At 33.6% G+C, this 16555-nt stretch overlaps 1 protein-coding gene across 3 annotated transcripts in view; it reads left to right on the forward strand.

Moving 5' to 3' along the window:
- The window catches only part of LOC125682827 (uncharacterized), a 56853-nt gene that overhangs the window by 25980 nt on the left and 14318 nt on the right, over positions 1–16555 (forward strand). The window contains exon 1 of one of the 3 annotated variants that reach the window (XM_048923417.2): positions 2242–2371. The exons of the other annotated variants lie outside the window; for them this stretch is intronic. The gene's annotated coding sequence lies outside the window, so the exon portion shown is untranslated. Of the gene's footprint in view, positions 1–2241; positions 2372–16555 lie in introns of those variants that run through there. 3 annotated transcript variants of the gene reach the window in all.

Here is a 16555-nt window from a genome sequence, read left to right on the forward strand (position 1 = left end):
TTTATTTTTTTGAATTTAGCATGAAACATGTTTTTGACAAAGGGGACCTAAATTATAAATTCTAGGATTCCTGCATCCCTGAGGACTTAGGGAAGGGGGAAAACTGCCAAAAATTGACCAATGTTTAAAAATGCATGTGCAAGAAAAAATAAATGCATAGTGGTGTATAGTAAGTATGCCTCTATAAAAATGTAAATTTCATGATCCCTGGGGTAGAGATTTTAACTCCAGGGTGGGACCAAAAGTTAGTATTATATAGTGTATATGTGTAAAATATCTAAATAATATCTTCTTTAATGCTATTGATACTAAACTGAAATTAGATAGGTAATTAGGAGTAGATCGTCCTTTACTAAAATTGTAAATTTCATGATCGCATGGGGTAACGGTTTTAGTTCCAGGGTGGGGCCAAAATTATTATAGTGATTTTGAAAGACTTCTTTATGTTTTTATGATACGGAATAAAAACTAAGAGCATATTTAGGAAAAGCAGGAAAGGATGTACCAAGATTATGAACCTTAGGGTTTGACTCTAGGACAGTCCCAAATTAGTCGCATCGTCTTCATGTTACATATTTTATATTATGTGAAGTCTTACATCAGTATAGGCACTTTCATGGACATTTAGGTTTTAAGAACATATCTTGTTTTATAGTGTTGCTAAATATCAAAATTTAGTTAGATATGCAGAGCAGGAAATTTATTAATTTCGGCTCGAGCATCACTGAAGAGACATTAATTGTCTAAATGCGCATCAGGTGCATCAAAATTGGTACCGTATAAGTTTTGCATTCTACTAGATTTTATAGCCCTTATCACTTGTGATTTTTATCGACTGGTTAGTGCGATGTCTATGCATAAATTTAACTTACCAAACCCCCTCCCCCTTAGACAACATGTCGTCTTTATTTAATCTTGTCTTGAGAAGATACGTTTTCCTCTGGGTTTTTTGGGTTTTTTTTAATGTGGCCTAGTATATACAGTTGTACCTGCATTTTAACGACAATTTAATGTGAAAATACAATGAAACAGACATTTTCAGTTTGAATTAACTTAATATAGTATAAAATCAATAATAACAGAATTACAGTCATTTTAAATATGTAATGTCATATGATTATGAGTAATCATCATTCCATGACAATACAATTTTTGCATTTTTTCCTTTTATTTCTGTAGTTAAAAATCTAACCATTTGTTTATTTTGACGTGTATTATTACTTGACTTCATAATTCATTGAAATAATTGGTAAAATGAAAGTTTTGATTTATTTAATAAATGAAAGTTTTGATATATTTAATGATTTGTTTATGAAAATTGATGATTAAAAATGTCCATGTTTGCCCAACTCTCTATTTTGTATTGCTTATAGGATTTATGAGATTGATTACTGTTCGTTATCTTCACCTCTCATACTATGGCATATTTGAATAATTCATTTTAAAGTGAATCATTATAATTTCTTTTCAAACATTTTTTAACAGCAAGAATATTTGGTATTATATTGAAATTATTACTTTTTTTTTTAAAAAAAACTTTCCATATCAAGAACCAATTTATGATCAAATAATGCCAAAACGGAAGCTTGTAGGTCATGCTGACCGTTTCATGCGGACCATTTATAAAGTATGCAAAACACACCTATCATTTCGTGATGATTGTTCACAAAATGAGCAGTGTTCCATGCAAACCGTTCAGCGTTCCTTGCAAGAATCGTTTCTACGGTTCTGTGCAATTGGTGTAGTAGCATTGTTCAGGGTCTTTCAGTTGGCAATATGATATTGTAGTGAAACATTTAAATAACTTTAAACTAGTCGTTGGTTTCTTCTGTAATATTTCTTGACATTGAAGGAAAAAGTACTTGGCGATAATATAGGGGCACCTGCATCACAATGGAGGACATCATTTGTGCATGTTTGCAAGTGATGACTTGTAGCAATCATATAAAATGTGTTTGTTTATTTCAGTTATCAGTTTAAAAAATTGAAAATAATGTAGAGTTGTATGATTACAAATGAGAAATGATTAAAGGGAACATAAGTTATTCAAAAATATTTTCACATTTCAAATACTAAATATTTAGTACTTAATTCCACTGGTTATTTCCATTTGATTGTAATATGATGTGTAGAAATCAGCTATTAAATATAACTACACATCAGCTGCTGGAGGCTGCCATTTTGCAAGATAAATTTATCGCTGTTTAAGATATTTCCCACAACCTCATCTGCTGATTACATATACCGGGCTGTACCCCTCTCAGTGAAAGCAGCTGATCATGTCTGACTGCAAAGGATATCAATATGAACCTGATTATAATGAAGAGGAATTATTTGTAGTTTCAAATGAAAACATAAGTGAATAGAGATGGTTAGTTTTAATTTTGTATTCTTTATAGGATTGTTCATTATCTTCACTTCTTCATTCTTCACTTAATCATTCCTTAGTACATATGCAATGACTGGGCAATTACATCTGTATATGTTGCACAAAGTTGATCTAACTTAAGTATGGATCGAGAGTGGGATATTTTTGTCACTAATAATAATAATAATAATTGGTTTTATATAGCGCTTTTCCAGTGTATGCTGCTCAAAGCGCTTTACAATATATTATTACCCCGACAGACCTTATATCGATCTAGAACTTTCTCAGCTTCCTGGGAAGCATACAGTGCAATTTGCCGTTATATTCATGTTTTCATTGAGCTGAAAGTATAAAATTGAAATGAAATAATTACTTTATAACTTAAATAATGAATTGTCAAGAAAGTGTGTGTACATGATGCACATGTATTTCACACAACAAAGAGTTTATTTTTCATGATAGTCTTCTCCTTTTTTAAAATTTATTAGTACATCTGTTTACAAGAGAATTTTGCAAGGTGAAACTGTATACAGCACAAATCAGTTGATTATCACTACAACCCTGCAGTAATTGCCACGTAAATGTTAAGACTTGAAAGATTAACTGCACAGGGGGAATTGAAATGACCTTTATGTTCCTTAGTTCTCCTACCAAGCGACTTAACTTGTTGGGTTTTGTTGTTGTTAAAAGCAGGCAAACAACACGTAACACCATGTAAAAGTGAAAACTGTCATTTATTGAAGTAAATGACGAAAAGTAGTAAAATATAGTTAACAAGTATAAATAGGGGGGGGGGGGTCAGAAAAGGGGGACTTAAATAAAGAGTATTACACATCGTAGGTAAAATATAATCCAATCTGACCCCCTGCACCATAATGGCATTGCAACAAACTGAAATGACCTTGGTTGTAAAACTCTGTTAATCATTTAGTACAGAAATGCATCAAATTACATGTTTCCTTAGATGTTGATGATTGAGGTTGGTCAATAGGTTCTGCACATAAGTTTTTATTGGTTTCCAAAAGACAATGGATTAGTTGCAAAATGAAAAATACTCATAATGACTAATCAATTACATATACTTTACTTCATTTATCTAAATCAATAGTTTAATTCAAAATATGAAGCTGCTGCAATGATTTATGAAAGTATTATCTCCTACTTTTCCTTTTCATCTTATCTTTTTGAGCTATTTTCTCTTATTTTCTTAGACTTGCTGCCATCAAATATTTTAGTTACTCCATCTTCTTTTTAAATAGTTTTTGATGCGTATCCCATTATCTTTGCCTAGATAGAAATTAATTCAACTTTGAATATTTAAAAAGCAGTGTAATTCAACTTTGAATATTTAAAAAGCAGTGTTTACCAATCCCTTTATATTTAGCCTGTACAAAATGTTCACCGGATAAGGATATAAAAAAATTGAATTATATTAAATTAGAAATTGATTATACGATTATAAGTAAAAGTTTGTTGTAAATAAACTCTGGTTATTTACACATTAAAAATGATTAGTATTTAACAAGTAAAAAGCCAATATAAAACTTACCCCGATATCCTCTTTTAAAAAAAATCTTTCTCAAAATGCTGTTCAAAAACAAAAGATTTAGGATTTAACGTTCATTTCCAAGGTTATGGACTCATCTCTCTCTCTCTCTCTCTCTCTCTCTCTCTCTCTCTCTGTGTGTGTGTGTGTGTGTGTTTGTAAGCCCTGTCAATTGAACCAGTGAATAAGAAGGCACACGTGTAAATCAACACGGGGTCGGCCAAAGGAACACGGAAATGGTGGTGTTCAGTTGGATTTTTATAAAAATCAGCATAAAATCATTAAATAGGTCATCTACCATCAAAATCCTGAAGTGTTTACTTAACAGGATTTATGAGATGTGTGTAACAGGTGTGTAAAGATTTAGCACTCGTCCATCTTTTTTCCTTGCGAGCATGGCTTACACACTTTCGAAGTGCGCATGCTCTGTTTTAAATGACGTCATTTGTGATATCATCATAATGGAGTTTTCCAGGGAAAGAAGTTGGCCCATCTGAGGTAAGTAAACACGGTTGAAAGAATTTTTTTGCATGTTATCAATGGTTTTTTTATTACATAGACTGATTAAATGGTGTTTCATACCGATCGTGTTATGTACAAGCGACAGAGTACCCGAGTTACTGAAAATTTCGATGATAAAAGTGATAAATCTGCGTGAACTGTTTGGTTTTTCTTTTCTTTTTGAAATATAATCTTTGCAGTTAATGTACTCTGTATACTAAGAATTCATATTGATTTTGGATAGAATTTCACAAAAAGAAATGCGCCAGGTCCTTAGGAATCAACCCCCCTACCCCACCCCCCACACGGCACATTTTTTGGATGATTGGAACGTATACCCCTTTACATCTGTCTCCCTACTTTGAAGTTTTTTCCAACTCCATGACATAAATAATAAATAGATAAATAAATAAAAATGCAAAAATAAAATGTACATTACGCCGCACTGCTTGCAGTACGCACATGGTACAGGCGTACCGCATAGGTATGTAACTACTAAGACTATAAACCAAACAGAATATGATATGCAAAACTATTACTCTGAATGCATTTTACTTGTTTACAATGTAGCCTGTCGGGCTGTGGTGTCACACGCGTGGTTTACACGTGCACTTTAGGTGGCAGTGGAGGAAATTCGAACGATGTATGGATTATTGTCTCCTGGTAACTTTGGCAGTTACCCTTTGCTTTCAATCTACTTTTTAAGAATAATTCAACCCTCGCTAATCATTTCCAAGCTGCATTTCGATCTTGGAAGAATGATCTTCAGCTACAATACAAAATTAAGGGATGATGTTGTGTACTGAGTTTTTCTTGATTGTTTACATCTGTGATTGTTTATGTGATGTATAAACTGATCAAGCTGTACAGTGTCATGACATATAGTGGCATAGCTTCCATTTATATGCTTGTGCATCATTTTGTCAGAAGAAGAAATTTCTAAAATTAAGATTTTTAACATGTATATGATTATATGTGTTTGTTTGATTTTAGTATAATACCTGTAGAGAATATTTCAGTAATATGAAGTGCGACACATTTAGACGCATGCATGTGGTGTTTGAAGGTCTCATCTGAAAGACCAGCAACTTTCTCTTTTGAATGCTAAATATGACGATGGAGCATTCACCTCACTACCTACATTTACACCCTAAATAAAGTACATTAGCATGGCTCGAAACCATGATTTCTTCATCATGAAGCAAATGCTCTGTTACCACTGAGCTACCAATTTTTTAACATGAATTCATAGCTAAAAATTTATAACTAATTTTTTGGTTAATTCCATAAATATTATTCCTCTCTTTAGACACAATCCTGGGTAACCCCCTGCCTTTGGGCTTTCAGAATGGGACAATGTCAGGAGAGCTTTTGTTATTTGTTATACTCTTAGTGTTGATGGCATCTATGAACAACAGGATAATGTTTTTAGATTATTATTTCTGATATCATATTTGTAAATTGTTTATGAGGGGTTGTTAAAGTTTGTGGACAAAAGGACACACTTATTAAAAATTCAAAGTTATGATAAGTAAAAAATATAGGAGATGTGTAACAAGATTGTAGATTTGAACATTTTAATTATAATTAATTTTTATAAGTATTGATTTCAGATACATGTATGACATTGCATGCTTGATCGGGGAGGAGGGCTACAGTTAGATAATATTCTGGTCAGCACATTCGATAAACTACAGTTGTACATGGAACTCATTAAATCACTTCTTTTTCTTTCAGTGGTCTTCAACTTTTAATCTCTAAGAAGGAAATGTAATTAAAAGATGAATAAAGTATCCATAAGAATACCAGAAGAAAGGCTGTGTTGAGAAAAACAGCCCTTCCTCAGTACCTCAGAACTAGATGATAGCCCTTGTTACTTTATGCTGAATATGACACAGTATAGAAGATCTGATCATGAAGAAGTTACACCATTGATACACTTGCCAACTGCCAAAACTACTTTCTGATAGTATGACGAGATTAGAAGATATCATGGTGTAGTCATGACACAAACTGCAAATCAAAGATTGTCTTCCCCAGAGGATGAACAGAGTGCTTCACATGGATAACATTTCCTTTTCGAGTTTTGAAATTAGTAAGTATACAAAATATTTTAGGCCACATAGTCATAAAATTATTTTTTAGATTTCCATCCTTGCTTGGAAAAAAATGGGGCAGGTGGTGTATTTTTTTATTTTTCAGAATATATATTTCCCATTCATTATACTCGCATGTTGCTGAAGAGTGTAGATTACTTCATTTTTTTTTTTACATTGTTTTCTTTGGACAGAAAATTTTCATACAGCAATATTATAATTGTTTTTAAGTGATTTTGAAGTACATTTTCATGTAACACTGAAGTTGAACATTCTTTTGCGCTTTTTTGAATAATAGTAATTTTTAGCTCACCTGAGCTGAAAGTTTAAATGAGCTTTTCCAATCCCCTGTTGTCCGTCTGTCTGTAAACTTTCACATTTCTGACTTCTTCTCAAGAACCACTGGGCCAATTTCAACCAAACTTGACAAAAAGCATCCTTTGTGAAGGGCTTTCAAATTTGTTCAAATAAAGGGCCACACCCCCTTTCAAAGGGAATATAGAATTACAAAATTGCAAAAATAGGGTTGGGTCATTTAAAAATTTTCCCCTAAAGAACCACTGGGCCAGAAGAGCTGAAATTTACATGAAAGCTTCCTGACATAGTGTAGATTGAAGTTTGTTCAAATCATGACCCCCATAGGTAGGATGGGGCCACAATAGGGGATCAAATATTTTACATACAAATATAAAGGTAAAATCTTTAAAAATCATCTTCTCAAGAAACACTGGGCTAGGAAAGTACAAATTTACATACAAACTTCCTGACATAGTGCAGATTCAGGTTTGTTAAAATCATGACCCCCTGGGGTAGAATGGGGCCATAAAAATCTTCTTCTCAAGAACCATTAGGCCAGAGCAGTTTACATAATTTACATGAAAGCTTCCTGACATACAGCTCTGTAGTGCAGATTCAAGTTTGTAAAAATAAAATTTCGAAAAGGTGTCGCTGTGTTTGGTGTAATTTTTGTTCATTCTGCACAAACTTGCTCACTCAGCTTGACACAGCCTAGGTGTTCATATGTAAATTTTTTATTTTTCGTAACTTAAAATGTCGTGTAGCAATGGTGGCCAGATCAAATTTTCCTTCCAATGTTATAATAGGACTAGACATGGGTATCATTTTGCACAGTCTATGCGAAAGACATCGGACCGTCGGACCTGACCGATGTGCAGTGCCTCAGGTCCGATGTGTCATTTTTTACACCGGACCGGAATGTCCGATGTCTCAGTATTCGGTTTTAAGCTTTATTATTTTGACGCGGAGTCAATTAAATGTTTGTTGTAAGTAAAAAATATCACACAAATCCAAATACGTAAATGAATGTGATTAAACCGCATGGACCGTCTAAAGTATTATGCGGGAGGGATCCCTGGTATAGTATTACTAGTATAAAAAATAAGATTTCCTTGGTTTTGCATTTTCACGTGTTTCTCTTTTTTACATTAGGTTTTTCGGTCTGACAAAATTTGGTTCGGTCCGGTGTGTTCATTGATTACACAGGACCGAATGTCCTGTGTGGTCCAAAAAACTTTCGTATAGACTGTTTGCATACAATTTAAAGTATGTTTTTGCATATACACATTTTTCTAATGCCTGTACACATTGAATTATTAAACACCAGGCACGTCCTCCTATCCCCTTTACAAGCTATGTTTGTGTGGGGTTTTTTGGAGTTAGATTTTAGGTAGGAGAAATCATGGCCCCGTGAGTAGGTTGGGCCACAATACTTAAATAGGGATCAAAGTTTTAGAAGCGAATATGTAGAACAAATCTTTAAATATGGGCCAAGGTGAATCAGGTGAGCGATGTGGCCCATGGGCCTCTTGTTTGAATATACAGTTTATGCAGGATCAGGATATGCCATTGCCGTATCCGCTAATTAATGAGTCATAATTACCATCATTGTACCACAAAGCAACAGTCACTGTACTGTAGTTCTTTTGCTTAACATTATTCAATTCAGTTTGCCATCATCTTCTTCTAGTCTAAGACACGCACACTCAATAATAAAAGTTCCAAACACAGAATTGGGAAATGGCATGGTATCGCATAATTTCACATTCAATAGCATCTCCATTAATCAATTTTAACAAGGCATACATGTGCAGTCACTTGACCAAATGCATATCACACTGCAACAGTCCTTCACAACTACCACATCTTTGGGTACCCTTATAATAGAAACATGTCAAATATAACCACAACATGCCAAAATGTTAGGGTCAGTCATTGAAATGCTCTAAATGTTTGATATACAAGCCAAATATTTGTTCTCAACTTCTTTTTTAAAAAAAAAAAGGTAGAATAAAAAACAATGGGGTGGATAATTTTGAGAGGGGTGGGCGTGGATGATAATCTGTAAATATGAAATTCTATGTGGCCTTAAGTACAGTAAATATGAAAGCAGATCTTAGTATTTAACAATTTTGTTGATCCATAATTTATTTACAGATTTTATATGATCTTATTTTGTATAATTAAAATCTTAGATGATATGTGTAGAATAATTATATCATTTAGCAAAATGTAATGATTTGTAAACTATAGATACATATACATGTAGTAAATTTGTGTAACAATTAATACATTCAACCCAAAAATGAATTTGCATATTTTAATTTATTTTTAGCTCACCTGAACCAAAGGTTCAAGTGAGCTTTTCTGTTCACATTTTGTCTGTCGTCTGTCTGTCCGTCTGTAAACTTTTCACATTTTCGACTTCTTCTCCAGAACCACAGGGCCAATTTCAACCAAACTTGGCCAAAAGCATCCTTGGGTGAAGGGCTTTCAAGTTTGTTCAAATGAAGGGCCATGTCCCTTTCAAAGGGGAGATAATCACAAAAATAGGGTGGGGTCATTTAAAAATCTTCTTCTCAAGAACCACTGGGCCAGAAGAGCTGAAATTTACCTGAAAGCTTCCTGACATATTGCAGATTCAAGTTTGTTCAAATCATGGCCCCCGGGGGTAGGATGGGGCCACAAGGGGGGATCAAAGTTTTACATACAAATATATAGGGACAAACTTTAAAAATCTTCTTCTCAAGAACCACTAAGCCAGAAAAGCTGAGGTCAAAAATAAACATTGATTTGTTTGATGTACTCCGACCGACCAATCAAATTTGCTCCTACCCGACCATTTTTTCCAGCAATTTAAAACTTTTTTTTGGGGGGGGGGTCCCTTGAAAAATAGAAAATTCTCCTTATTCTAAAAGAAAATATTACAAATTTTCATGACGTTAAAAAAAAACCAAAAAAAAAAAAAAACCTACCTACCGACCCACCTTGAAAAATGTGAGTCAGAGTACATCAAACAAAAATATTTTTAATGATGGCCTGAGATTTACATGAAAGCTACCTGACATAATGCAGATTCAAGTTTGTTCAAATCATGGGCCCCGGGGGTTGGATGGGACCACAATAGGGGATCAAAGTTTTACATACAAATATATATGAAAAATCTTTAAACATCTTCTTCTCAAGAACCACTGAGCCAGAAAAACTGATTTTTACATGAAAACTTTCTGACATAGTGCAGATTCAAGTTTGTTTAAATCATGGCCCCCGGGGGTAGGATGGGGCCACAATTGGGGGGGGGGACCCATCAGTAAGCACGCCCCCTACTTCCGGTGTAATGGCAGTAACTGCAAAAATGAAGGCCATTGTGTACAATACTTCATTATCATTTAATGTTGTTCACGTTCTTCTGACCCAGGGATCGAATATTTTCCTACAATTTACAGTGGATCAAAGAGAATTGTTTTATAGTTTTTTTCTTCTTTATGCATATATGACCCAGTATGTCTCTGCAGAGCACAGATCTACATATGGCATTTTCTAATTACTTAATGTTCACTATTTTTAGCGATCAATTAAGTTTTTTAAAATTAGTTTTTCAGTCAAAATTAGCATAAATATAAATCTATAGCTAACCAGGGGTATGATGCATGTGACTCAAATTTGTCATTATGCAGGGGCCTATATCTATTCTACGAAGTATATTTGATGCGCATTAAAGTTTGAAAATTTTAATTCAAAATATGCATTAAAACCGCTGTTTGAACAAGGCATAAGTATCATTTTAAAGTTACATATGTACGTAAGTATCTTTGCTAGATATGATGTTCAAAAAGATTAATCAGTTTTTTTAATTACTGATTAGATCACCTGAGTGGGTATAAGGATTGATAAACTAAGATTTTGAATTTTTATAAAAGCTAACAGACAGATGAAAGAGCTTGATAAATACCATAATACAGTCCATCATAACATGGGTGCATGAAAATCAGGTTCTAGAGCAGATATTAATAGGTAGAACATTGATGATACGTCTTATCTGGTATATGTAAGTTGTAACACCCTCTTCATTAATACTGTGCATTTTGACAAAATAGTATATGAAGTCCAATGGTTCCATTGAATTTGAACATATGTTGAATAAATATATAGTTAGTAGTGGTAGGGAACAGGTATTGCTTGAATGTGTCTACTAGATTTCTTGTTAAATAACCTTCACTTTAATTTCAGTCAAACATAATTTTGCATCAAAGAGAAAAAGTGGCTTTGACATAACCTAGAAAATACAATATTCATTAAAAAGAGCATGGCACCAGGATAGCTAGATGCCCATATTCCCAGCAAAATGAGCCAGTCCTAAAGAGAGTCCACTAGAGATGAAATAAAATGCATTAAAATGTATTGAGAAAAGGTATATATATACAAGTTTTGATTTACACCTTAAGAGTATATTGATAATTCGTATTTTGACAGCCTCCAACTGAAATACAGTGAAAATATTGCTGCAGTACTGTAATTATGTCTCCCCTCTTTCAGGGGAGACATATTGTTTTTGTACTTTCTGTCCGTCTGCCACAAAATCCTGTGAACACTTCTCCTATATGGCTTATCAGATAGACTTTAAACTTTGTACAATGCTTCATTGCCATTTGTAGATGTGTATATTGGTGGGATGGAAGGATCCAATTATTTTCCTAAAAGTTAATAGTAGATCTTAGAGGGGTGGAGGATGTAAAATACCTTGTCAACACTTCTCCTCCTATATGGCTTATTGGATAGATTTGAAACTTTGTACAATGCTTCATTGCCATTTGTAGATGTGCATATTGTCGGGACAGGAGGGTCCAATTATTTTTCTAAAAGTTAATTAGTGATGGGCAATCGGACCTAAAACAACAATCGATTATCGGCAATAATCGAACACATGTACTCGATTAATAATCGATTATAATCGGAATTGGCATTTAAGTGTTTTCCCCTCAAATTAGATGTAACAGAATCATTAAATGTATGGAAACAACATTTGAATTCTTCTTTGTTTCATTTATTCACTGGTATATAAATCAGAATTCCAATATATCAAGTAATGGAATTTATCTATAATATCAATGTATCAAAGATATCAGAGATAGACTCCTTTATTTTGACTGTCGAATGTCATTGTTGTTACCGTCCTTCATATCTCCCGCCATTTTCTTTGCTTATTTTTGATCGGGTTTGACATACAGAAAATAAAATTTGAACAAAGTTTAAGTGATTTCCGGATTTTATTTGGTCAACAATGTCGGCGACTCTTATTTTGTAATCGATTAGTAGCATCGTGGGTCTCTGAACGACCGACAATCGATCATCGGCGACAATCGTTTCATCACTAAAGTTAATAGTAGATCTAAGAGGTGTGGAGGATGTTAAAATAGCTTGTGAATACTTCTCCTATACGGCTTATCCGATAGACTTGAAATTTTGTAGAATACTTCAATGCCATTTGCGATGTGCATATTGCAGGGACAGATCAAAGATCCAAATGTTGTCCCTAATATAGTGGATTGTAGGGGTGGAGGGTGTAAAATAGTTTGTGAACCCTTCTCCTATGTGGCTTAATTATTGGAGTTCATAATGTCTCTGTTCCTGCTCATGCTTTATCTTCCATACTATGCAGTACATTAAGGGGTTGGAGGTTTCATTTGGAGCACTTCCAATTTGGGGAGCTGGGGATACATTTGTTTTTCATATAAACAATCTGAAGTTATGATATATTTGTCATAAAATGTTTATGATATCTGTATCACTTTGAATCTTTAAAAATGATAATTGATGTGTGAATTAATATTTACAGCTGATCATTTGATAAACACTTACTTTGTAGAAATAGAAATTATGATTTTATCTAATTGTACATTTCTTGCTACCTTTTACGAAGACCTTTTACTAATTACTTCTCTAAATATTTTTGCAGATTTGTCAGAATGTTATGCATCATGATCAGCAGAAAAGAACTTCACAGGTAGACCAAAGCTGACATGGGATGAGATCCTAAAACGAGACCTAGAGTTTAGAGGATTGGATAGGATCAATCCACTGGGTCGCCAAGTGTAGAAGTACAAACTTCAACCTCGACAGGACAGCCAGGCCTCACCCTTGCAAAACTATTAATTTGGCCTGGATAGTCAAAATGAGTGATGATGATGATATCAAGGTCTGACACTGTAAGCTCAGTAAGGGTAGATGCTGGCAATGGAGCTGTTAAGCAATACAACAAACAGGTTTAACATTGAACATGTTTATATACTTTTTTAGCTCACCTGAGCCAAAGGCTCAAATGAGCTTTTCTGATCACCTTTGCCTGTCGTCTGTCTCTCTGTAAACTTTTCACATTTTCATTTTCTTCTCCAGAGTGAACCACTGGGCCAGTTTCAATCAAACTTGGTATGCATCATCAATAGATAAGGGGTATGCAAAAATAGGATGGGGTCATTTAAAAAACCTTTTCAAGAACCACTGGACCAGGAAAGTTGAATTCACATAAAAGGTTCCTGTTTTGTGCAAATCATGGTATCCGGGGGTAGGGTGAGGTCACAATCGAGGATCAAAGTTTTACATTCATATATAGTACAGATTCAAGTTTGTTAAAGGTCATGGCTCACAGGGGTAGAGTGGGGTCACAATAGGGGATCTAAGTTTTATATGTGAAATATATACAAGGAAAATCTTTTAAAATCTTCTCCTAAAAAACTAGATGCAGAACTAAACCCAAAATTGTAGCTCTTTGAGAAGATATTGGGGCAAGTCAGAGTGCTAGAGCTTCAGATGAGCCCCTTATTAAAAATCTTCAATTTACGGCACAGAAAAAAAGTGCATGGTTAAGTCCCTCTATCACTGCATTCCTGCATCGCTGTCTCATGAATTTAATATTAAATAATTCCTAACATATTTTCCCACTATACTTGTTTCCAAGCATACTTTCAAATATTCCTTAAACCCACATATAACCTAAAAACTCAAAGCTTCAAGTGATTTTCTTTGTTGATGTAGCCATGTTAGGTATACGTAGCCAGTCAATTTGAACCCCAGTTCATTTCCATACTCGTACTCATTTTGAAACATAATGTCTGTGTGAACTAATATCCCCACAAATATTTTTAGTGAAATATTTTGGATGAAATCATCCCAGTTGGGTTAAATACTTATTATTCAAAAACTGTAGGTTTGAATATTGAACTAATCTCACAGCTTTCTTAAGTTTGGTCCCCATCCACTCCAGTCTGTTTTTACGCTTAACTATTGAAATGGAGTGTAAGGGATCAGACTAGGCTTTAATAGCATTATCAATTTTCAAAAGCTTTAGAAAAATTATACAATTTTAGGTCACTTGAGTAAACTCAGATGACATATTGCTATTGGTCTGCGTCCGTTGTAGTCCGTCGATGTTAACAATTGAATATTTTTAACTAAATTCTATAACTGAAAGGTGAAGATAACGAACAGCGATCAATCTACGATTCGAATAACAGAATTCTTTTCAAATTTAGTATGAAGCACACAAATTTACATTAAACCTTCCTGACATAGTGCATATTCAAGTTTGTTAAAATCATTTCCCGGGAGGTATGGTGTGGTAACAATAGGGGATCAAAGTTTTATATGCTGATACATGTATATTTAAAGGAAAAATCTTTAAAGATATCTCTTGAACTATTTAAGCTAGAGCTTTCATATCTTGTATATACAATTTTTATGGCAAAACAAATCTGACCTATTCAGTGTGTCCTGAACTACATTGTGTTTAAGGTAAAACTTATATGGTACCAATTTTGATGCACCAGATGCGCATTTCGACAAATAATGTCTCTTCAGTGGTTGGCGTGGGTTCGAATCCTGCTTGCACCGGTAAGTGAGAAAGTTTCCCAGTTTACTCTCGGAAGGTCAGTGGTCTCTTCCCAGGTACATTGTATCTGGGTTCTCTCTTCCACCAATAAAAACTGGGCACCACCAGATAACTGAAAAATTGTTGAGTGTGGCGGAAAACAGCTAAAACAATCAATCATATTATGTTCTTTGACCTTGTGACCCTGAACTCTGAGTTTGACCTACTTTTAAGAAAGTATAACTTATTAAGTATATCCAGGACTATTTTAGATAGGGCTTTCATGTATTGTATATAGATTACTTATGGCAAAGTCTTTCATATCATACCAAGACCTATGACTTCATACCTTGGTCTTATCCAGAACAGCAATATCATGCTTGTCATATCTTTGTGTTATATGATTTCATTTTAGTAATGTTGTGTTCTTTAGAGGTAGGTTTGGGTCACATTATTCATGAGAATAAAGATTGATAAAATAGCATTTAAAAATCAAAACAGCAGGGCCAAGGTGACTCAGGTGAGCGATGTGGCCCCTGGGCCTCTTGTTGATTTTGATATTTGTACAGATATCATTTGTATGAGAAATGGAACTATTTTTTTTTCTTTTACAAATACATGTATTATCATATGGATCCATCTGTGTTGATTATTTAATCAAAGGACTACATTCAATGTATTAAATGCAAATTTATTGATATGTCTGTGGTTGAATTACTCATGTATGTATACATTTTTTTGGCACATGCAATTACATATATAATGTATATATATATATATACTAATTGTACATATAACATCTCCTGTAATATAATAAAATATATGACTGAGAATAAAAGACCTGCTGTTTTCATTGCTACCATGGAACATTAAAAGATTAGAATAATTCAAATATCTTAATGAATTCTGTAATATATGAATTTGATATTTGTATACAATTGCCTCACAGGTGTTGAATGTGAACTTTGGTTTATCATTTCAGTTTGCTCTTTATATCAAATCAAAATTTAAGACAAATAAGGAATTATTTCCGAAATTGGTTAATATGGTACATTGTAGTAAAATAATCAAAAGTTTATTCATATGAGATAGCTAAATTCCACATGGATAACCAGTGACTGATTCTTAATTGTCAACATTTTCACCAAACAGTTTAGAAATTACCCCGGTACATACTATTGGGGGATTATAAAATTCCTTGAAAAGTGACATATTTTTAAATATCACCTTTTCAAGGAGAAAAATCCCTTTAAGTATATGAATCCTATGAAGAAATTAAGAGAGAGGTGGCTATAGGTATATGCGACCCACCTGATCTTTATTTTTCTGCAACATATTCAAGTGTGTTTTTATCACTTGTATGGTGAGATTCATTTGTGGCAAGAGCTGTCATGATGTCTGAGTCAGAAAGCACCAGAATCCACTAGGAATAGTTTTAGATCTATGGAGCGCCAAATTAACAAACTCAAATATTTGAAGATATCTTTAATTATTTGAAGATATTATCAATTCATTTCATGCACCAACATTGCAATCAAAGATCTCTTCAAATAATTAATATCTTCAATTCTGCATTATATATATATTGTGAGCATGAATTGAATTATTGATAACATTATTTATTCTGCTGAATTGATGCAGGCAATAATTTAATTGTTGCTCTCCTCAAATGAATTATAATTTAATGATACCAACAATAGAATTAATGCAGGCTACAATTCAATTGAAGAGAGCAATAATTCATTAATGCTAACATCACTTAATGTGCACAATAATTGAATTATTGCTCTCTTCTATTGAATTAATGATATCATTAATTAAATTGATGCGTGGAATAATTATTTTAGAGAGATTATCTAATTGAGATATAATCTTCAATTCAA

Source organism: Ostrea edulis, chromosome 1 (assembly GCF_947568905.1).
Source record: "Ostrea edulis chromosome 1, xbOstEdul1.1, whole genome shotgun sequence".
NCBI lineage: Eukaryota > Metazoa > Mollusca > Bivalvia > Ostreida > Ostreidae > Ostrea > Ostrea edulis.